This window comes from Carcharodon carcharias, chromosome 8 (genome assembly GCF_017639515.1).
Source record: "Carcharodon carcharias isolate sCarCar2 chromosome 8, sCarCar2.pri, whole genome shotgun sequence".
In the NCBI taxonomy this organism is placed as follows: Eukaryota; Metazoa; Chordata; class Chondrichthyes; order Lamniformes; family Lamnidae; genus Carcharodon; species Carcharodon carcharias.
Genome location: NC_054474.1, coordinates 145,512,419 through 145,539,641, shown reverse-complemented (window position 1 = coordinate 145,539,641; position 27,223 = coordinate 145,512,419).

The window sequence follows — 27,223 nt, the reverse complement described above, 5'->3', positions numbered from 1 at the left end:
TGAGGTTCACACACACGGACCGTACAGGAGCTGACACTGAGACACACAGACGGACCGTACAGGAGCTGACACAGACACACACACAGGGACCATACAGCAGCTGACACTGAGACACACACACAGACCATACAGGAGTGACACTGAGACACACACACACTCACAGACCATACGGGAGCTGACACTGAGATACACACACACACACACACACACACACACACGGACCATACAGCATCTGACACTGAGACACACACACATGGTCCATACAGGAGCTGACACTGAGACACACACACGGACTGTACAGAAGCTGACACTAAGACACACACACACGGACCGTACAGGAACTGACACTGAGACACACACACACACGGACCATACAGGAGCTGTCACTGAGACACACACACACACGGACCATACAGGAGCTGTCACTGAGACACACACACACGGACCATACAGGAGCTGAAACTGAGACACACACACACAGACAATACAGGAGCTGACACTAAGACACACACACACACAGACCATACCGGAGCTGACACTGAGATACACACACACAGACTGTACAGGAGCTGACACTGAGACACACACACACGGACCATACAGGAGCTGACACTGAGACGCACACACACGGACCATGTAGGAGCTGACACTGAGATACAAACACACACACACACACACGGACCGTACAGGAGCTGACACTGAGATACACACACATGGACCATACAGGAGCAGACACTGAGACACACACACACAGACCGTACAGGAGCTGAAACTGAGACACGCACACACGGACCGTACAGGAGCTGACACTGAGACACACACACACGGACCATACAGGAGCTGACACTGAGACACACACACAGACCGTACAGGAGCTGACACTGAGACACACACACACGGACCGTACAGGAGCTGACACTGAGACACACACATACGGACCATACAGGAGCTGACACTGAGACACACACACACGGACCGTGCAGGAGCTGAAACTGAGACACATACACACAGATGATAAAGGAGTTGACACTGAGACACATACACACGAACTGTACAGGAGCTGACACTGAGACACATACACACACGGACCATACAGGAGCTGACACTGAGACACACACACACGGACCGTACAGGAGCTGACACTGAGAAACATACACACGGACCATACAGGAGCTGACACTGAGACACACACACACGGACCATACAGGAGCTGACACTGAGACACACACAAATGGACCATACAGGAGCTGACACTGAGACACACACACACACACGGACCATACAGGAGCTGACACTGAGAAACATACACACGGACCATACAGGAGCTGACACTGAGACACACACACACGGACCATACAGGAGCTGACACTGAGACACACACAAATGGACCATACAGGAGCTGACACTGAGACACACACACATTGACCGCACAGGAGCTGACACTGAGACACACACACACGGACCGTACAGGAGCTGACACTGAGACAAACACACATGAACCATACAGGAGCTGACACAGAGATACACACATGGACAGTACAGGAGCTGACACTGAGACACACACACCGGGACCATACAGGAGCTGACACTGAGACACACACACATGGACCATGCAGGAGCTGACACTGAGACACAGACACAGGGAAAATACAGGAGCTGACAGTGAGACACACACACACAGACCATACAGGAGCTGACACTGAGACACATACACACCGACCATACAGGAGCTGACACTGAGACACACACACACAAAACATACAGGAGCTGACACTAAGACACACACACAGGGACCATACCGGAGCTGACACAGAGATACACACACACGGACCGTACAGGAGCTGACACTGAGATACACACACACGGACCGTACAGGAGCTGACACTGAGATACACACAGGGACCATACAGGAGCTGACACTGAGACACACACACACGGACCATACAGGAGCTGACACTGAGACACACACACACGGACCATACAGGAGCTGACACTGAGACACACACACACGGACAATACAGGAGCTGACACTGAGACACACACACACGGACCGTACAGGAGCTGACACTGAGATACACAGACATGGACCATACAGGAGCTGACACTGAGACAAACACACACGAACCGTACAGGAGCTGACACTGAGATACACACATGGACCGTACAGGAGCTGACACTGAGACACACACACAGGGACAATACAGGAGCTGACACTGAGACACACACACACAGGCCATACAGGAGCTGACACGGAGACACATACACAAAGACCATACAGGAGTGACACTCAGGCACACACACACACAGACCATAGGGGAGCAGACACTGAGACACACACACACACACACACACACACACACACACACACACACACACACGGACCATACAGGAGCTGACACTGAGATACACACACACACACACACACACACGGACCATACAGCAGCTGACGCTGAGACACACACGGACCATACAGGAGCTGACACTGAGACAAACACACACGAAACGTACAGGAGCTGACACTGAGACACACACACCGGGATCATACAGGAGCTGACACTGAGACACACACACATGGACCATGCAGGAGCTGACACTGAGACACAGCCACAGGGAAAATACAGGAGCTGACACTGAGACACACACACACGGACCGTACAGGAGCTGACACTGAGACGCACACACACGGACCATGCAGGAGCTGACACTGAGACACAAACACACGGACCATACAGGAGCTGACACTGAGACAAATACACACACGGACCATACAGGAGCTGACACTGAGACACACACACAAGGACCATACAGCAGCTGAAACTAAGACACACACACACAGACCATACCGGAGCTGACACTGAGATACGCACACATGGACCGTACAGGAGCTGAAACTGAGATATACCCTCGGACCATACAGGAGCTGACACTGAGACACGCACACATGGACCATACAGGAGCTGACATTGAGACACACACACGGACCATACAGGAGCTGTCACTGAGATACTCACACACGGACAGTACAGGAGCTGAAACTGAGACACATACACACGGACCGTACAGGAGCTGACACTGAGACACATACACACACGGACCATACAGGAGCTGACACTGAGACACACACACATGGACCATACAGGAGCTGACACTAAGACACACACACACGGACAGTACAGGAGCTAACACTGAGGTACAAACACACACACACACACACATGGACCGTACAGGAGCTGACACTGAGGTTCACACACACGGACCGTACAGGAGCTGACACTGAGACACACAGACAGACCGTACAGGAGCTGACACAGACACACACACATGGACCATACAGGAGCTGACACTGAGACACACACACAGACCATACAGGAGTGACACTCAGACACACACACACAGACCATACAGGAGCTGACACTGAGACACACACAAACACACACACACGGACCATACAGGAGCTGACACTGAGACACACACGGACCATACAGGAGCTGACACTGAGACACAGGCACACAGACCATACAGGAGCTGACACTGAGACACACACACATGGACCATACAGGAGCTGACACTGAGACACACACACGGACTGTACAGGAGCTGACATTGAGACACACACACACGGACTGTACAGGAACTGACACTGAGACCACACACACACGGACCATATAGGAGCTGTCACTGAGACACACAAACACACGGACCATACAGGAGCTGTCACTGAGACACACACACACGGACCATACAGGAGCTGAAACTGAGACACACACACACAGACAATACAGGAGCTGACACAAAGACACACACACACAGACCATACCGGAGCTGACACTGAGATACACACACACGGACCGTACAGGAGCTGACACTGAGACACACAAACACGGACCGTACAGGAGCTGACACTGAGACGCACACACAGGGACCATGCAGGAGCTGACACTGAGACACAAACACACGGACCGTACAGGAGCTGACACTCAGACACACACACACGTACCATACAGGAGCTGACGCTGAGACACACACACATGGACCATACAGGAGCTGACACTGAGAAACACACACACGGACCATACAGGAGCTGACAGTGAGACACACAGACATGGAACATACAGGAGCTGACACTGAGACACACACACACGGACCATACAGGAGCTGACACTGAGATAAACACACACGAACCATACAGGAGCTGACACTGAGACAAACACACACGAACCGTACAGGAGCTGACACGGAGATACACACACGGACCGTACAGGAGCTGACACTGAGATACAAACACACACACACACACACACACACACACACACACACACACACGGACCGTACCGGAACTGACACTGAGATACACACACATGGACCATACAGGAGCTGACACTGAGACACACACACAGGGACCATACAGGAGCTGACACTGAGACACACGCACAGGGAACATACAGGAGCTGAAAATGAGGCACACACAAACGGACCATACAGGAGCTGACACTGAGACACACACACACGGACCGTACAGGAGCTGACACTGAGAAACACACACACGGACCATACAGGAGCTGACAGTGAGACACACAGACATGGAACATACAGGAGCTGACACTGAGACACACACACACGGACCATACAGGAGCTGACACTGAGATAAACACACACGGACCATACAGGAGCTGACACTGAGACAAACACACACGAACCGTACAGGAGCTGACACGGAGATACACACATGGACAGTACAGGAGCTGACTCTGAGACACACACACCGGGACCATACAGGAGCCGACACTGTGACACACACTCATGGACCATGCAGGAGCTGACACTGAGACACAGGGGCCAAACAGGAGCTGACACTGAGACACACACACAGACAGTACAGGAGCTGACACTCAGACGCACACACAAGGACCGTACAGGAGCTGACACTGAGACACACACACACAGACCATACAGGAGCTGACACTGAGACACATACACACCTACCATAAAGGAGCTGACACAGATACACACACACACGAAACATACAGGAGCTGACACTAAGACACACACACAGGGACCATACCGGAGCTGACACTGAGATACACACACACGGACCGTACAGGAGCTGACACTGAGATACACACACACGGACCATACAGGAGCTGACACTGAGACACACACACACACGGACTGTACAGGAGCTGACACGAAGACACACAAACCCGGACCATACAGGAGCTGACATTGAGACACACACACACGGACCGTACAGGAGCTGACACTGAGATACAAACACACACACACACACGGACCGTACAGGAGTTGACACTGAGATACACCCACGGACCATACAGGAGCTGACACTGAGACACAAACACACGGACCGTACAGGAGCTGACACTGAGACACACACACTCGGACCATACAGGAGCTGTCACTGAGACACACACACACGGACCGTACAGGAGCTGACACTGAGATAGACACAAGGGCAGTACAGGAGCTGACACTGAGACACACACACAGGGACCATACAGGAGCTGACACTGAGACACACACACAGGGACCATACAGGAGCTGACACTGAGACACACACACAGGGACCGTACAGGAGCTGACACTGAGACACACACACGGACCATACAGGAGTGACACTGAGACACACACACACACACACACGCACACGGACCATACAGGAGCTGACACTGAGACACACACGGACCATACAGGAGCTGACACTGAGACACACAAACACGGACCGTACGGGAGCTGACACTGAGATACACGCACACAGACCATACAGGAGCTGACGCTGAGACACACACACATGGACCATACAGGAGCTGACACTGACACACACACAACGGGACCATACAGGAGCTGACACTGAGACATACACACACAGACCATACAGGAGCTGACACTGAGACACACACACAGGGACCATACAGGATCTGACACTGAGACACACACAAGGACCATACAGGAGCTGTCACTGAGATAAACACACACGGACCATACAGGAGCTGACACGGAGACACATACACAAAGACCATACAGGAGTGACACTCAGACACACACACACACAGACCATAGGGGAGCAGACACTGAGACACACACACACACACACACACACACACACACACACACACACACACACACACGGACCATACAGGAGCTGACACTGAGATACACACACACGGTACCGTACAGGAGCTGACACTGAGACACATGCACACAGACCATACAAGAGCTGACAGTGAGACACACACACATGGACCATACAGGAGCTGACATTGAGACACACACACGGACCATACAGGAGCTGTCACTGAGATAAACACACACGGACCATACAGGAGCTGAAACTGAGACACACACAGACAATACAGGAGCTGACACTGAGACACATACACATGGACCGTACAGGAGCTGACACTGAGACACATACACACATGGACCATACAGGAGCTGACACTGAGACACACACATACGGACCATACAGGAGCTGACACAAAGACACACACACACGGACAGTACAGGAGCTGACACTGAGGTACAAACACACACACACACACACACACACGGACCGTACAGGAGCTGACACTGAGGTTCACACACACGGACCGTACAGGAGCTGACACTGAGACACACACAGGGACCATACAGCAGCTGACACTGAGACACACACACAGACCATACAGGAGTGACACTGAGACACACACACACTCACAGACCATACGGGAGCTGACACTGAGATACACACACACACACACACACACACACACACGGACCATACAGCATCTGACACTGAGACACACACACATGGTCCATACAGGAGCTGACACTGAGACACACACACGGACTGTACAGGAGCTGACACTAAGACACACACACACGGACCGTACAGGAACTGACACTGAGACACACACACACACGGACCATACAGGAGCTGTCACTGAGACACACACACACACGGACCATACAGGAGCTGTCACTGAGACACACACACACGGACCATACAGGAGCTGAAACTGAGACACACACACACAGACAATACAGGAGCTGACACTAAGACACACACACACACAGACCATACCGGAGCTGACACTGAGATACACACACACAGACTGTACAGGAGCTGACACTGAGACACACACACACGGACCGTACAGGAGCTGACACTGAGACGCACACACACGGACCATGTAGGAGCTGACACTGAGATACAAACACACACACACACACACACGGACCGTACAGGAGCTGACACTGAGATACACACACATGGACCATACAGGAGCAGACACTGAGACACACACACACAGACCGTACAGGAGCTGAAACTGAGACACGCACACACGGACCGTACAGGAGCTGACACTGAGACACACACACACGGACCATACAGGAGCTGACACTGAGACACACACACAGACCGTACAGGAGCTGACACTGAGACACACACACACGGACCGTACAGGAGCTGACACTGAGACACACACATACGGACCATACAGGAGCTGACACTGAGACACACACACACAGACCGTGCAGGAGCTGAAACTGAGACACATACACACAGATGATAAAGGAGTTGACACTGAGACACATACACACGAACTGTACAGGAGCTGACACTGAGACACATACACACACGGATCATACAGGAGCTGACACTGAGACACACACACACGGACCGTACAGGAGCTGACACTGAGAAACATACACACGGACCATACAGGAGCTGACACTGAGACACACACACACGGACCATACAGGAGCTGACACTGAGACACACACAAATGGACCATACAGGAGCTGACACTGAGACACACACACATTGACCGCACAGGAGCTGACACTGAGACACACACACACGGACCGTACAGGAGCTGACACTGAGACAAACACACATGAACCATACAGGAGCTGACACGGAGATACACACATGGACAGTACAGGAGCTGACACTGAGACACACACACCGGGACCATACAGGAGCTGACACTGAGACACACACACATGGACCATGCAGGAGCTGACACTGAGACACAGACACAGGGAAAATACAGGAGCTGACACTGAGACACACACACACAGACCATACAGGAGCTGACACTGAGACACATACACACCGACCATACAGGAGCTGACACTGAGACACACACACACAAAACATACAGGAGCTGACACTAAGACACACACACAGGGACCATACCGGAGCTGACACAGAGATACACACACACGGACCGTACAGGAGCTGACACTGAGATACACACACACGGACCGTACAGGAGCTGACACTGAGATACACACAGGGACCATACAGGAGCTGACACTGAGACACACACACACGGACCATACAGGAGCTGACACTGAGACACACACACACGGACCATACAGGAGCTGACACTGAGACACACACACACGGACAATACAGGAGCTGACACTGAGACACACACACACGGACCGTACAGGAGCTGACACTGAGATACACAGACATGGACCATACAGGAGCTGACACTGAGACAAACACACACGAACCGTACAGGAGCTGACACTGAGATACACACATGGACCGTACAGGAGCTGACACTGAGACACACACAACGGGACCATACAGGAGCTGACACTGAGACACACACACACATGGACCATACAGGAGCTGACACTGAGACACACACACAGGGACAATACAGGAGCTGACACTGAGACACACACACACAGGCCATACAGGAGCTGACACGGAGACACATACACAAAGACCATACAGGAGTGACACTCAGGCACACACACACACAGACCATAGGGGAGCAGACACTGAGACACACACACACACACACACACACACACACACACACACACACACACACACACACGGACCATACGGGAGCTGACACTGAGATATACACACACACACACACACACACGGACCATACAGCAGCTGACGCTGAGACACACACGGACCATACAGGAGCTGACACTGAGACAAACACACACGAACCGTACAGGAGCTGACACTGAGACACACACACCGGGATCATACAGGAGCTGACACTGAGACACACACACATGGACCATGCAGGAGCTGACACTGAGACACAGCCACAGGGAAAATACAGGAGCTGACACTGAGACACACACACAGACAGTACAGGAGCTGACACTGAGACACACACACAAGGACCGTACAGGAGCTGACACTGAGACACACACACACGGACCATACAGGAGCTGACACTGAGACACACACACACGGACGATACAGGAGCTGACACAAAGACACACACACACACGGACAGTACAGGAGCTGACACTGAGGTACAAACACACACACACACACACACACACGGACCGTACTGGAGCTGACACTGAGGTTCACACACACGGACCGTACAGGAGCTGACACTGAGACACACAGATGGACCGTACAGGAGCTGACACAGACACACCCACAGGGACCATACAGCAGCTGACACTGAGACACACACACAGACCATACAGGAGTGACACTGAGACACACACACACACACACAGACCATACGGGAGCTGACACTGAGATACACACACACACACACACACACACACACACACACACGGACCATACAGCAGCTGACGCTGAGACACACACGGACCATACAGGAGCTGAGACTGAGACACACACACATGGTCCATACAGGAGCTGACACTGAGACACACACACGGACTGTACAGGAGCTGACACTAAGACACACACACACGGACCGTACAGAAACTGACACTGAGACACACACACACACGGACCATACAGGAGCTGTCACTGAGACACACACACACACGGACCATACAGGAGCTGAAACTGAGACACACACACACAGACAATACAGGAGCTGACACTAAGACACACACACACAGACCATGCAGGAGCTGACACTAAGACACACACACACAGACCATACCGGAGCTGACACTGAGATACACACACACGGACTGTACAGGAGCTGACACTGAGACACACACAAACGGACCGTACAGGAGCTGACACTGAGACGCGCACACACGGACCATGTAGGAGCTGACACTGAGATACACAGACATGGACCATACAGGAGCAGACACTGAGACACACACACACAGACCGTACAGGAGCTGACACTGAGACACACACACACAGACCATACAGGAGCTGACACTGAGACACATACACACCGACCATACAGGAGCTGACACTGAGACACACACACACGAAACATACAGGAGCTGACACTAAGACACACACACAGGGACCATACTGGAGCTGACACCGAGATACACACACACGGACCGTACAGGAGCTGACACTGAGATACACACACACGGACCATACAGGAGCTGACACTGAGATACACACACGGACCATACAGGAGCTGAACTGAGACACACACACAGGGACCATACAGGAGCTGACACTGAGACACACACACACAGGCCATAGAGGAGCTGACACGGAGACAAATACACAAAGACCATACAGGAGTGACACTCAGACACACACACAAACAGACCATAGGGGAGCAGACACTGAGACACACACACACACACACACACACACACGGACCATACAGCAGCTGACACTGAGATACACACACACGGTACCGTACAGGAGCTAACACTGAGACACATGCACACAGACCATACAAGAGCTGACAGTGAGACACACACACATGGACCATACAGGAGCTGACATTGAGACATACACACACCATACAGGAGCTGTCACTGAGATAAACACACACGGACCGTACAGGAACTGAAACTGAGACACACACAGACAATACAGGAGCTGACACTGAGACACATACACACGGACCGTACAGGAGCTGACACTGAGACACAAACACACACGGACCATACAGGAGCTGACACTGAGACACACACACACGGACCATACAGGACCTGACACAAAGACACACACACACGGACAGTACAGGAGCTGACACTGTGGTACAAACACACACACACACACACGGACCGTACAGGAGCTGACACTGAGGTTCACACACACGGACCGTACAGGAGCTGACACTGAGACACACACACAGGGACCATACAGGAGCTGACACTGAGACACACACACAGGGACCATACAGGAGCAGACACTGAGACACACACACGGACCATACAGGAGCTGACACTGAGACACACACAGACCATACAGGAGCTGACACTGAGATACACACACACGGACCGTACGGGAGCTGACACTGAGATACACGCACACAGACCATACAGGAGCTGAGGCTGAGACACACACACATGGACCATACAGGAGCTGACACTGAGACACACACAACGGGACCATACAGGAGCTGACACTGAGACATACACACACGGACCATACAGGAGCTGACACTGAGACACACACACAGGGACCATACAGGAGCTGACACTGAGACACACACAAGGACCATACAGGAGCTGTCACGGAGACACATACAGAAAGACCATACAGGAGTGACACTCAGACACACACACACACAGACCATAGGGGAGCAGACACTGAGACACACACACACACACACACACACACACACACACACACACACACACACACACACACACACACACACGGACCATACAGGAGCTGACACTGAGATACACACACACGGTACCGTACAGGAGCTGACACTGAGACACATGCACACAGACCATACAAGAGCTGACAGTGAGACACACACACATGGACCATACAGGAGCTGACATTGAGACACACACACGGACCATACAGGAGCTGTCACTGAGATAAACACACACGGACCATACAGGAGCTGAAACTGAGACACACACAGACAATACAGGAGCTGACACTGAGACACATACACATGGACCGTACAGGAGCTGACACTGAGACACATACACACATTGACCATACAGGAGCTGACACTGAGACACACACATACGGACCATACAGGAGCTGACACAAAGACACACACACACGGACAGTACAGGAGCTGATACTGAGGTTCACACACACGGACCGTACAGGAGCTGACACTGAGACACACAGACGGACCGTACAGGAGCTGACACAGACACACACACAGGGACCATACAGCAGCTGACACTGAGACACACACACAGACCATACAGGAGTGACACTGAGACACACACACACTCACAGACCATACGGGAGCTGACACTGAGATACACACACACACACACACACACACACACACACACACACGGACCATACAGCAGCTGACACTGAGACACACACACATGGTCCATACAGGAGCTGACACTGAGACACACACACGGACTGTACAGGAGCTGACACTGATACACACACACACGGACCATACAGGACCTGACACAAAGACACACACACACGGACAGTACAGGAGCTGACACTGTGGTACAAACACACACACACACGGACCGTACAGGAGCTGACACTGAGGTTCACACACACGGACCGTACAGGAGCTGACACTGAGACACACACACAGGGACCATACAGGAGCTGACACTGAGACACACACACAGGGACCATACAGGAGCTGACACTGAGACACACACACGGACCATACAGGAGCTGACACTGAGACACACACAAACACACACACACGGACCATACAGGATCTGACACTGAGACACACACGGACCATACAGGAGCTGACACTGAGACACACACAAACAGACCGTACGGGAGCTGACACTGAGATACACGCACACAGACCATACAGGAGCTGACACTGAGACACACACACATGGACCATACAGGAGCTGACACTGAGACACACACACAGGGACCAAACCGGAGCTGACACTGAGATACACACACACGGACCGTACAGGAGCTGACACTGAGATACACACACACGGACCATACAGGAGCTGACACTGAGACACACACACACACGGACTGTACAGGAGCTGACACTAAGACACACAAACCCGGACCATAAAGGAGCTGACATTGAGACACACACACACGGACCGTACAGAAGTTGACACTGAGATACAAACACACACACACACACGGACCGTACAGGAGCTGACACTGAGACACACACACAGGGACCATACAGGAGCTGACACTGAGACACACACACAGGGACCATACAGGAGCTGACACTGAGACACACACACAGGGAACATACAGGAGCTGACACTGAGACACACACACAGACAATACAGGAGCGGACACTGAGACACATACACACGGACCATACAGGAGCTGACACTGAGACAAATACACACACGGACCATACAGGAGCTGACACTGAGACACACACACACGGACCATACAGGAGCTGAAACTAAGACACACACACACAGACCATACCGGAGCTGACACTGAGATACGCACACATGGACTGTACAGGAGCTGAAACTGAGACACACACAGACAATACAGGAGCTGACACTGACACACATACACACGGACCGCCCAGGAGCTGACACTGAGACACATACACACACGGACCATACAGGAGCTGACACTGAGACACACACACATGGACCATACAGGAGCTGACACTAAGACACACACACACGGAGGGTACAGGAGCTAACACTGAATTACAAACACACACACACACACAAACAGACCGTACAGGAGATGACACTGAGGTTCACACACACGGACCGTACAGGAGCTGACACTGAGACACACAGACGGACCGTACAGGAGCTGACACAGACACACACACATGGACCATACAGGAGCTGACACTGAGACACACACACAGACCATACAGGAGTGACACTCAGACACACACACACAGACCATACGGGAGCTGACACTGAGACACACACAAACACACACACACGGACCATACAGGAGCTGACACTGAGACACACGCGGACCATACATGAGCTGACACTGAGACACACACAAACGGACGTACGGGAGCTGTCACTGAGATACACGCACACAGACCATACAGGAGCTGACACTGAGACACACACACATGGACCATACAGGAGCTGACACTGAGACACACACACGGACTGTACAGGAGCTGACACTGAGACACACACACACGGACTGTACAGGAACTGACACTGAGACACACACACACACGGACCATACAGGAGCAATCACTGAGACACAAACACACAGACCATACCGGAGCTGACACTGAGATACGCACACATGGACCGTACAGGAGCTGAAACTGAGATACACCCACGGACCATACAGGAGCTGACACTGAGACACGCACACATGGACCATACAGGAGCTGACATTGAGGCACACACATGGACCATACAGGAGCTGTCACTGAGATACTCACACACGGACTGTACAGGAGCTGAAACTGAGACACATACACACGGACCGTACAGGAGCTGACACTGAGACACATACACACACGGACCATACAGGAGCTGACACTGAGACACACACACATGGACCATACAGGAGCTGACACTAAGACACACACACACGGACAGTACAGGAGCTAACACTGAGGTACAAACACACACACACACACACACACACGGACCGTACAGGAGCTGACACTGAGGTTCACACACACGGACCGTACAGGAGCTGACACTGAGACACACAGACGGACCGTACAGGAGCTGACACAGACACACACACACGGACTGTACAGGAGCTGACACTGAGAAACACACACACGGACTGTACAGGAACTGACACTGAGACACACACACACACGGACCATACAGGAGCTGTCACTGAGACACACAAACACACGGACCATACAGGAGCTGTCACTGAGACACACACACGCGGACCATACAGGAGCTGAAACTGAGACACACACACACAGACAATACAGGAGATGACACTAAGACACAAACACACAGACCATACCGGAGCTGACACTGAGATACACACACACGGACCGTACAGGAGCTGACACTGAGACACACAAACACGGACCGTACAGAAGCTGACACTGAGACGCACACACACGGACCATGCAGGAGCTGACACTGAGACACAAACACACGGACCGTACAGGAGCTGACACTCAGACACACACACACGGACCATACAGGAGCTGACGCTGAGACACACACACATGGACCATACAGGAGCTGACACTGAGACACACACACACGGACCGTACAGCAGCTGACACTGAGATACAAACACACACACACACACACGGACCGTACAGGAGCTGACACTGAGATACACACACAAGGACCATACAGGAGCTGACACTGAGACACACACACACGGACCGGACAGGAGCTGACACTGAGATAGACACATGGACAGTTCAGGAGCTGACACTGAGACACACACACAGGGACCATAGAGGAGCTGACACTGAGACACACACACAGGGACCATACAGGAGCTGACACTGAGACACACACACAGGGAACATACAGGAGCTGAAAATGAGGCACACACAAACGGACCATACAGGAGCTGACACTGAGACACACACACACGGACCGTACAGGAGCTGACACTGAGAAACACACACACGGACCATACAGGAGCTGACACTGAGACACACACACATGGAACATACAGGAGCTGACACTGAGACACACACACACGGACCATACAGGAGCTGACAATGAGAAACACACACACGGACAATACATGAGCTGACACTGAGACAAACACATATGAACCGTACAGGAGCTGACACGGAGATACACACATGGACAGTACAGGAGCTGACTCTGAGACACACACACCGGGACCATACAGGAGCCGACACTGAGACACACACACATGGACCATGCAGGAGCTGACACTGAGAAACAGACACAGGGACCAAACAGGAGCTGACACTGAGAAACACACACAGACAGTACAGGAGCTGAAACTGAGACGCACACACAAGGACCGTACAGGAGCTGACACTGAGACACACACACACAGACCATACAGGAGCTGACACTGAGACACATACACACCTACCATAAAGGAGCTGACACAGAAACACACACACACGAAACATACAGGAGCTGACACTAAGACACACACACAGGGACCATACCGGAGCTGACACTGAGATACACACACACGGACCGTACAGGAGCTGACACTGAGATACACACACACGGACCATACAGAAGCTGACACTGAGACACACACACACATGGACTGTACAGGAGCTGACACTAAGACACACAAACCCGGACCATAAAGGAGCTGACATTGAGACAAACACACACGGACCGTACAGGAGCTGACACTGAGATACAAACACACACACACACACGGACCGTACAGGAGTTGACACTGAGATACACCCACGGACCATACAGGAGCTGACACTGAGACACACACACACGGACCGTACAGGAGCTGACACTGAGACGCACACACACGGACCATGCAGGAGCTGACACTGAGACACAAACACACGGACCGTACAGGAGCTGACACTGAGACACACACACTCGGACCATACAGGAGCTGACACTGAGACACACACACACGGACCGTACAGGAGCTGACACTGAGATAGACACAAGGGCAGTACAGGAGCTGACACTGAGACACACACACAGGGACCATACAGGAGCTGACACTGAGACACACACACAGGGACCATACAGGAGCTGACACTGAGACACACATACAGGGAACAAATAGGAGCTGACACTGAGACACACACACACGGACCATACAGGAGCTGACACTGAGACACACACACACGGACCGTACAGGAGCTGACACTGAGAAACACACACACGGACCATACAGGTGCTGACACAGAGACACACACACATGGAACATACAGGAGCTGACACTGAGACACACACACACGGACCGTACAGGAGCTGACACTGAGATAAACACACACGGACCATACAGGAGCTGACACTGAGACAAACACACACGAACCGTACAGGAGCTGACACTGAGACAAACACACACGAACCGTACAGGAGCTGACTCTGAGACACACAGACCGGGACCATACAGGAGCTGACACTGAGATACACACACATGGACCATGCTGGAGCTGACACTGAGACACAGACACAGGGACCATACAGGAGCTGACACTGAGACACACACACAGACAGTACAGGAGCTGACACTGAGACGCACACACAAGGACCGTACAGGAGCTGACACTGAGACACATACACACACGGACCATACAGGAGCTGACACTGAGACACACACACATGGACCATACAGGAGCTGACACTAAGACACACACACACGGACAGTACAGGAGCTAACACTGAGGTACAAACACACACACACACACACACACACGGACCGTACAGGAGCTGACACTGAGGTTCACACACACGGACCGTACAGGAGCTGACACTGAGACACACAGACGGACCGTACAGGAGCTGACACAGACACACACACACGGACTGTACAGGAGCTGACACTGAGAAACACACACACGGACTGTACAGGATCTGACACTGAGACACACACACACACGGACCATACAGGAGCTGTCACTGAGACACACAAACACACGGACCATACAGGAGCTGTCACTGAGACACACACACGCGGACCATACAGGAGCTGAAACTGAGACACACACACACAGACAATACAGGAGATGACACTAAGACACAAACACACAGACCATACCGGAGCTGACACTGAGATACACACACACGGACCGTACAGGAGCTGACACTGAGACACACAAACACGGACCGTACAGAAGCTGACACTGAGACGCACACACACGGACCATGCAGGAGCTGACACTGAGACACAAACACACGGACCGTACAGGAGCTGACACTCAGACACACACACACGGACCATACAGGAGCTGACGCTGAGACACACACACATGGACCATACAGGAGCTGACACTGAGACACACACACACGGACCGTACAGCAGCTGACACTGAGATACAAACACACACACACACACACGGACCGTACAGGAGCTGACACTGAGATACACACACAAGGACCATACAGGAGCTGACACTGAGACACACACACACGGACCGGACAGGAGCTGACACTGAGATAGACACATGGACAGTTCAGGAGCTGACACTGAGACACACACACAGGGACCATAGAGGAGCTGACACTGAGACACACACACAGGGACCATACAGGAGCTGACACTGAGACACACACACAGGGAACATACAGGAGCTGAAAATGAGGCACACACAAACGGACCATACAGGAGCTGACACTGAGACACACACACACGGACCGTACAGGAGCTGACACTGAGAAACACACACACGGACCATACAGGAGCTGACACTGAGACACACACACATGGAACATACAGGAGCTGACACTGAGACACACACACACGGACCATACAGGAGCTGACATTGAGATAAACACACACGGACAATACATGAGCTGACACTGAGACAAACACATATGAACCGTACAGGAGCTGACACGGAGATACACACATGGACAGTACAGGAGCTGACTCTGAGACACACACACCGGGACCATACAGGAGCCGACACTGAGACACACACACATGGACCATGCAGGAGCTGACACTGAGAAACAGACACAGGGACCAAACAGGAGCTGACACTGAGAAACACACACAGACAGTACAGGAGCTGAAACTGAGACGCACACACAAGGACCGTACAGGAGCTGACACTGAGACACACACACACAGACCATACAGGAGCTGACACTGAGACACATACACACCTACCATAAAGGAGCTGACACAGAAAAACACACACACGAAACATACAGGAGCTGACACTAAGACACACACACAGGGACCATACCGGAGCTGACACTGAGATACACACACACGGACCGTACAGGAGCTGACACTGAGATACACACACACGGACCATACAGGAGCTGACACTGAGACACACACACACATGGACTGTACAGGAGCTGACACTAAGACACACAAACCCGGACCATAAAGGAGCTGACATTGAGACAAACACACACGGACCGTACAGGAGCTGACACTGAGATACAAACACACACACACACACGGACCGTACAGGAGTTGACACTGAGATACACCCACGGACCATACAGGAGCTGACACTGAGACACACACACACGGACCGTACAGGAGCTGACACTGAGACGCACACACACGGACCATGCAGGAGCTGACACTGAGGCACATACATATGGACAGTACAGGAGCTGACACTGAGACACACACACGCGGACCAAACAGGAGCTGACACTGAGACACACACACACGGACCGTACAGGAGCTGACACTGAGATAGACACAAGGGCAGTACAGGAGCTGACACTGAGACACACACACAGGGACCATACAGGAGCTGACACTGAGACACACACACAGGGACCATACAGGAGCTGACACTGAGACACACATACAGGGAACAAATAGGAGCTGACACTGAGACACACACACACGGACCATACAGGAGCTGACACTGAGACACACACACACGGACCGTACAGGAGCTGACACTGAGAAACACACACACGGACCATACAGGTGCTGACACAGAGACACACACACATGGAACATACAGGAGCTGACACTGAGACACACACACACGGACCGTACAGGAGCTGACACTGAGATAAACACACACGGACCATACAGGAGCTGACACTGAGACAAACACACACGAACCGTACAGGAGCTGACACGGAGATATACACATGGACAGTACAGGAGCTGACTCTGAGACACACAGACCGGGACCATACAGGAGCTGACACTGAGATACACACACATGGACCATGCTGGAGCTGACACTGAGACACAGACACAGGGACCATACAGGAGCTGACACTGAGACACACACACAGACAGTACAGGAGCTGACACTGAGACGCACACACAAGGACCGTACAGGAGCTGACACTGAGACACATACACACCGACCATACAGGAGCTGACACAGAGACACACACACACGAAACATACAGGAGCTGACACTAAGACACACACACAGGGACCATACCGGAGCTGACACTGAGATACACACACACGGATCGTACAGGAGCTGACACTGAGATACACACACGGACCATACAGGAGCTGACACTGAGACACACACACACGGACCGTACAGGAGCTGACACTGAGATACACACACACGGACAATACAGGAGCTGACACTGAGACACACACACACACGGACTGTACAGGAGCTGACACTAAGACACACAAACCCGGACCATACAGGAGCTGACATTGAGACACACACACACGGACCGTACACGAGCTGACACTGAGATACAAACACACACACACACATGGACCGTACAGTAGCTGACACAGAGACACACAAACACGGACCGTACAGGAGCTGTCACTGAGCCACACAAACACGGACCGTACAGGAGCTGACACTGAGACACACACAGACAATACAGGAGCGGACACTGAGACACATACACACGGACCATACAGGAGCTGACACTGAGACAAATACACACACGGACCATACAGGAGCTGACACTGAGACACACACACACGGAGCATACAAATGCTGAAACTAAGACACACACACACAGACCATACCGGAGCTGACACTGAGATACGCACACATGGACCGTACAGGAGCTGAAACTGAGATACACCCACGGACCATACAGGAGCTGACACTGAGACCCGCACACATGGACCATACAGGAGCTGACATTGAGACACACACACGGACCATACAGGAGCTGTCACTGAGATACTCACACACGGACTGTACAGGAGCTGAAACTGAGACACACACAGACAATACAGGAGCTGACACTGAGACACATACACATGGACCGTACAGGAGCTGACACTGAGACACATACACACACGGACCATACAGGAGCTGACACTGAGACACACACACATGGACCATACAGGAGCTGACACTAAGACACACACACACGGACAGTACAGGAGCTAACACTGAGGTACAAACACACACACACACACACACACACACGGACCGTACAGGAGCTGACACTGAGGTTCACACACACACGGACTGTACAGGAGCTGACACTGAGACACACAGACGGACCGTACAGGAGCTGACACAGACACACACACATGGACCATACAGGAGCTGACACTGAGACACACACACAGACCATACAGGAGTGACACTCAGACACACACACACAGACCATACGGGAGCTGACACTGAGACACACACAAACACACACACACGGACCATACAGGAGCTGACACTGAGACACACACGGACCATACAGGAGCTGACACTGAGACACACACAAACGGTCCGTACGGGAGCTGACACTGAGATACACGCACACAGACCATACAGGAGCTGACACTGAGACACACACACATGGACCATACAGGAGCTGACACTGAGACACACACACGGACTGTACAGGAGCTGACACTGAGACACACACACACGGACTGTACAGGAACTGACACTGAGACACACACACACACGGACCATACAGGAGCTGTCACTGAGACACACAAACACACGGACCATACAGGAGCTGTCACTGAGACACACACACACGGACCATACAGGAGCTGAAACTGAGACACACACACACAGACAATACAGGAGCTGACACTAAGACACACACACACAGACCATACCGGAGCTGACACTGAGATACACACACACGGACCGTACAGGAGCTGACACTGAGACACACAAACACGGACCGTACAGGAGCTGACACTGAGACGCACACACACGGACCATGCAGGAGCTGACATTGAGACACAAACACACAGACCGTACGGGAGCTGACACTCAGTCACACACACACGGACCATACAGGAGCTGACGCTGAGACACACACACATGGACCATACAGGAGCTGACACTGAGACACACACACACGGACCGTACAGGAGCTGACACTGAGATACCAACACACACACACACACACGGACCGTACAGGAGCTGCCACTGAGATACACACACATGGACCATACAGGATCTGACACTGAGACACACACACACAGACCGTACAGGAGCTCACACTGAGACACACACACCGGGACCATACAGGAGCTGACACTGAGACACACACACACGGACCATACAGGAGCTGACACTGAGACACACACACAGGGACCATACAGGAGCTGACACTGAGACACACACACACGGACCGTACAGGAGCTGACAATGAGATAGACACACACGGACCGTACAGGAGCTGACACTGAGACGCACACACACGGACCATGCAGGAGCTGACACTGAGACACAAACACACGGACCGTACAGGAGCTGACACTGAGACAAACACACACGAACCGTACAGGAGCTGACACGGAGATATACACATGGACAGTACAGGAGCTGACTCTGAGACACACAGACCGGGACCATACAGGAGCTGACACTGAGATACACACACATGGACCATGCTGGAGCTGACACTGAGACACAGACACAGGGACCATACAGGAGCTGACACTGAGACACACACACAGACAGTACAGGAGCTGACACTGAGACGCACACACAAGAACCGTATAGGAGCTGACACTGAGACACATACACACCGACCATACAGGAGCTGACACAGAGACACACACACACGAAACATACAGGAGCTGACACTAAGACACACACACAGGGACCATACCGGAGCTGACACTGAGATACACACACACGGATCGTACAGGAGCTGACACTGAGATACACACACGGACCATACAGGAGCTGACACTGAGACACACACACACGGACCGTACAGGAGCTGACACTGAGATACACACACACGGACAATACAGGAGCTGACACTGAGACACACACACACACGGACTGTACAGGAGCTGACACTAAGACACACAAACCCGGACCATACAGGAGCTGACATTGAGACACACACACACGGACCGTACACGAGCTGACACTGAGATACAAACACACACACACACATAGACCGTACAGGAGCTGACACTGAGACACACACATACGGACTGTACAGAGGCTGACACAGAGACACACAAACACGGACCGTACAGGAGCTGTCACTGAGCCACACAAACACGGACCGTACAGGAGCTGACACTGAGACACACACAGACAATACAGGAGCGGACACTGAGACACATACACACGGACCATACAGGAGCTGACACTGAGACAAATACACACACGGACCATACAGGAGCTGACACTGAGACACACACACACGGACCATACAGGAGCTGAAACTAAGACACACACACACAGACCATACCGGAGCTGACACTGAGATACGCACACATGGACCGTACAGGAGCTGAAACTGAGATACACCCACGGATCATACAGGAGCTAACAATGAGACACACACACACGGACTGTACAGGAACTGACACTGAGACACACACACACACGGACCATACAGGAGCTGTCACTGAGACACACAAACACACGGACCATACAGGAGCTGTCACTGAGACACACACACACGGACCATACAGGAGCTGAAACTGAGACACACACACACAGACAATACAGGAGCTGACACTGAGACACACACACACAGACCATAACGGAGCTGACACTGAGATACACACACACGGACCGTACAGGAGCTGACACTGAGACACACAAACACGGACCGTACAGGAGCTGACACTGAGACGCACACACACGGACCATGCAGGAGCTGACACTGAGACGCACACACACGGACCATGCAGGAGCTGAAACTGAGACACAAACACATGGACCATACAGGAGCTGACACTGAGACACACACACACGGACCGTACAGGAGCTGACACTGAGATAGACACATGGACAGTACAGGAGCGGACACTGAGACACACACACAGGGACCATAGAGGAGCTGACACTGAGACACACACACAGGGACCATACAGGAGCTGACACTGAGACACACACACAGGGAACATACAGGAGCTGAAAATGAGACACACACAAACGGACCATACAGGAGCTGACACTGAGACACACACACACGGACCGTACAGGAGCTGACACTGAGAAACACACATGGACAGTACAGGAGCTGACTCTGAGACACACACACCGGGACAATACAGGAACTGACACTGAGACACACACACATGGACCATGCAGGAGCTGACACTGAGACACAGACACAAGGACCATACAGAAGTTGACACTGAGACACACACACAGACAGTACAGGAGCTGACACTGAGATGCACACACAAGGACCGTACAGGAGCTGACACTGAGACACACACACACACAGACCATACAGGAGCTGACACTGAGACACATAAACACCTACCATACAGGAGCTGACACAGAGACACACACACACGAAACATACAGGAGCTGACACTAAGACACACACACAGGGACCATACCGGAGCTGACACTGAGATACACACACACGGATCGTACAGGAGCTGACACTGAGATACACACACGGACCGTACAGGAGCTGACACTGAGATACAGACACACGGACCATACAGGAGCTGACACTGAGACACACACACACACGGACTGTACAGGAGCTGACACTAAGACACACACACACAGACCATACTGGAGCTGACACTGAGATACACACACACGGACCGTACAGGGGCTGACACTGAGACACACATACACGGACTGTACAGGAGCTGACACTGAGATATACCCACGGACCATACAGGAGCTGACACTGAGACACACACACACGGACAGTACAGGAGCTGACACTGAGACGCACATACACGGACCATGCAGTAGCTGACACTGAGACACAAACACACGGACCGTACAGGAGCTGACACTGAGACACACACACTCGGACCATACAGGAGCTGACACTGAGACACACACACATGGACCATACAGGAGCTGACACTGAGACACACACACACGGAACGTACAGGAGCTGACACTGAGATAGACACATGGACAGTACAGGAGCTGACACTGAGATACACACACAGGGACCATACAGGAGCTGACACTGAGACACACACACAGGGACCATACAGGAGCTGACACTGAGACACACACACAGGGAACATACAGGAGCTGACACTGAGACACACACACACGGACCATACAGGAGCTGACACTGAGAAACACACACACGGACCATACAGGAGCTGACACTGAGACACACACGCATGGAACATACAGGAGCTGACACTGAGACAAACACACACGGACCGTACAGGAGCTGACACTGAGACAAACACACACGAACCGTACAGGAGCTGACACGGAGATACACACATGGACAGTACAGGAGCTGACTCTGAGACACACACACCGGGACCAGACAGGAGCTGACACTGAGATACACACACATGGACCATGCAGGAGCTGACACTGAGACACAGACACAGGGACCATACAGGAGCTGACACTGAAACACACACACAGACAGTACAGGAGCTGACACTGAGACGCACACACAAGGACCGTACAGGAGCTGACACTGAGACACACACACACAGACCATACAGGAGCTGACAATGAGACACAGACACACCGATCATACAGGAGCTGACACAGAGACACACATACACGAAACATACAGGAGCTGACACTAAGACACACACACAGGGACCATACCGGAGCTGACACTGAGACACACACACACGGATCGTACAGGAGCTGACACTGAGATACACACACGGACCATACAGGAGCTGACACTGAGACACACTCACACGGACCGTACAGGAGCTGACACTGAGATACACACACACGGACAATACAGGAGCTGACACTGAGACACACACACACACGGACTGTACAGGAGCTGACACTAAGACACACAAACCCGGACCATACAGGAGCTGACATTGAGACACACACACACGGACCGTACACGAGCTGACACTGAGATACAAACACACACACACACACGGACCGTACAGGAGCTGACACTGAGACACACACATACGGACTGTACAGAGGCTGACACAGAGACACACAAACACGGACCGTACAGGAGCTGTCACTGAGCCACACAAACACGGACCGTACAGGAGCTGACACTGAGACACACACAGACAATACAGGAGCTGACACTGAGACACATACACACGGACCATACAAGAGCTGACACTGAGACAAATACACACACGGACCATACAGGAGCTGACACTGAGACACACACACACGGACCATACAGGAGCTGAAACTAAGACACACACACACACAGACCATACCGGAGCTGACACTGAGATACGCACACATGGACCGTACAGGAGCTGAAACTGAGATACACCCACGGACCATTCAGGAGCTGACACTGAGACCCGCACACATGGACCGTACAGGAGCTGAAACTGAGATACACCCACGGACCATTCAGGAGCTGACACTGAGACCCACACACACGGACCATACAGGAGCTGTCACTGAGGTACACACACACGGACTGTACAGGAGCTGAAACTGAGACACACACAGACAATACGGGAGCTGACACTGAGACACATACACACGGACCGTACAGGAGCTGACACTGAGACACATACACACACGGACCATACAGGAGCTGACACTGAGACACACACACATGGACCATACAGGAGCTGACACTAAGACACACACACACGGACAGTATAGGAGCTAACACTGAGGTACAAACACACACACACACACACACGGACCGTACAGGTGCAGACACTGAGGTTCACACACACGGACCGTACAGGAGCTGACACAGACACACACACACGGACCATACAGGAGCTGACACTGAGACACACACACAGACCATCCAGGAGTGACACTCAGACACACACACACACACCGACCATACGGGAGCTGACACTGAGACACACACAAACACACACACACGGACCATACAGGAGCTGACACTGAGACACACACGGACCATACAGGAGCTGACACTGAGACACACACACACGGACCGTACGGGAGCACACACTGAGATACACGCACACAGACCATACAGGAGCTGACACTGAGACACAGACACATGGACCATACAGGAGCTGACACTGAGACACACACACGGACTGTACAGGAGCTGACACTGAGACACACACACAGGGACCATGCAGGAGCTGTCACTGAGACACACAAACACACGGACCATACAGGAGCTGTCACTGAGACACGCACACACGGACCATACAGGAGCTGAAACTGAGACACACACACACAGACAATACAGGAGCTGACACTAAGACACACACACACAGACCATACCGGAACTTACACTGAGATACACACACAGGGACTGTACAGGAGCTGACACTGAGACACACACACACGGACCGTACAGGAGCTGACACTGAGACAAACACACACGGACGATGCAGGAGCTGACACTGAGACACAAACACACGGACCGTACAGGAGCTGACACTGAGACACACAGACATGGACCATACCGGAGCTGACAC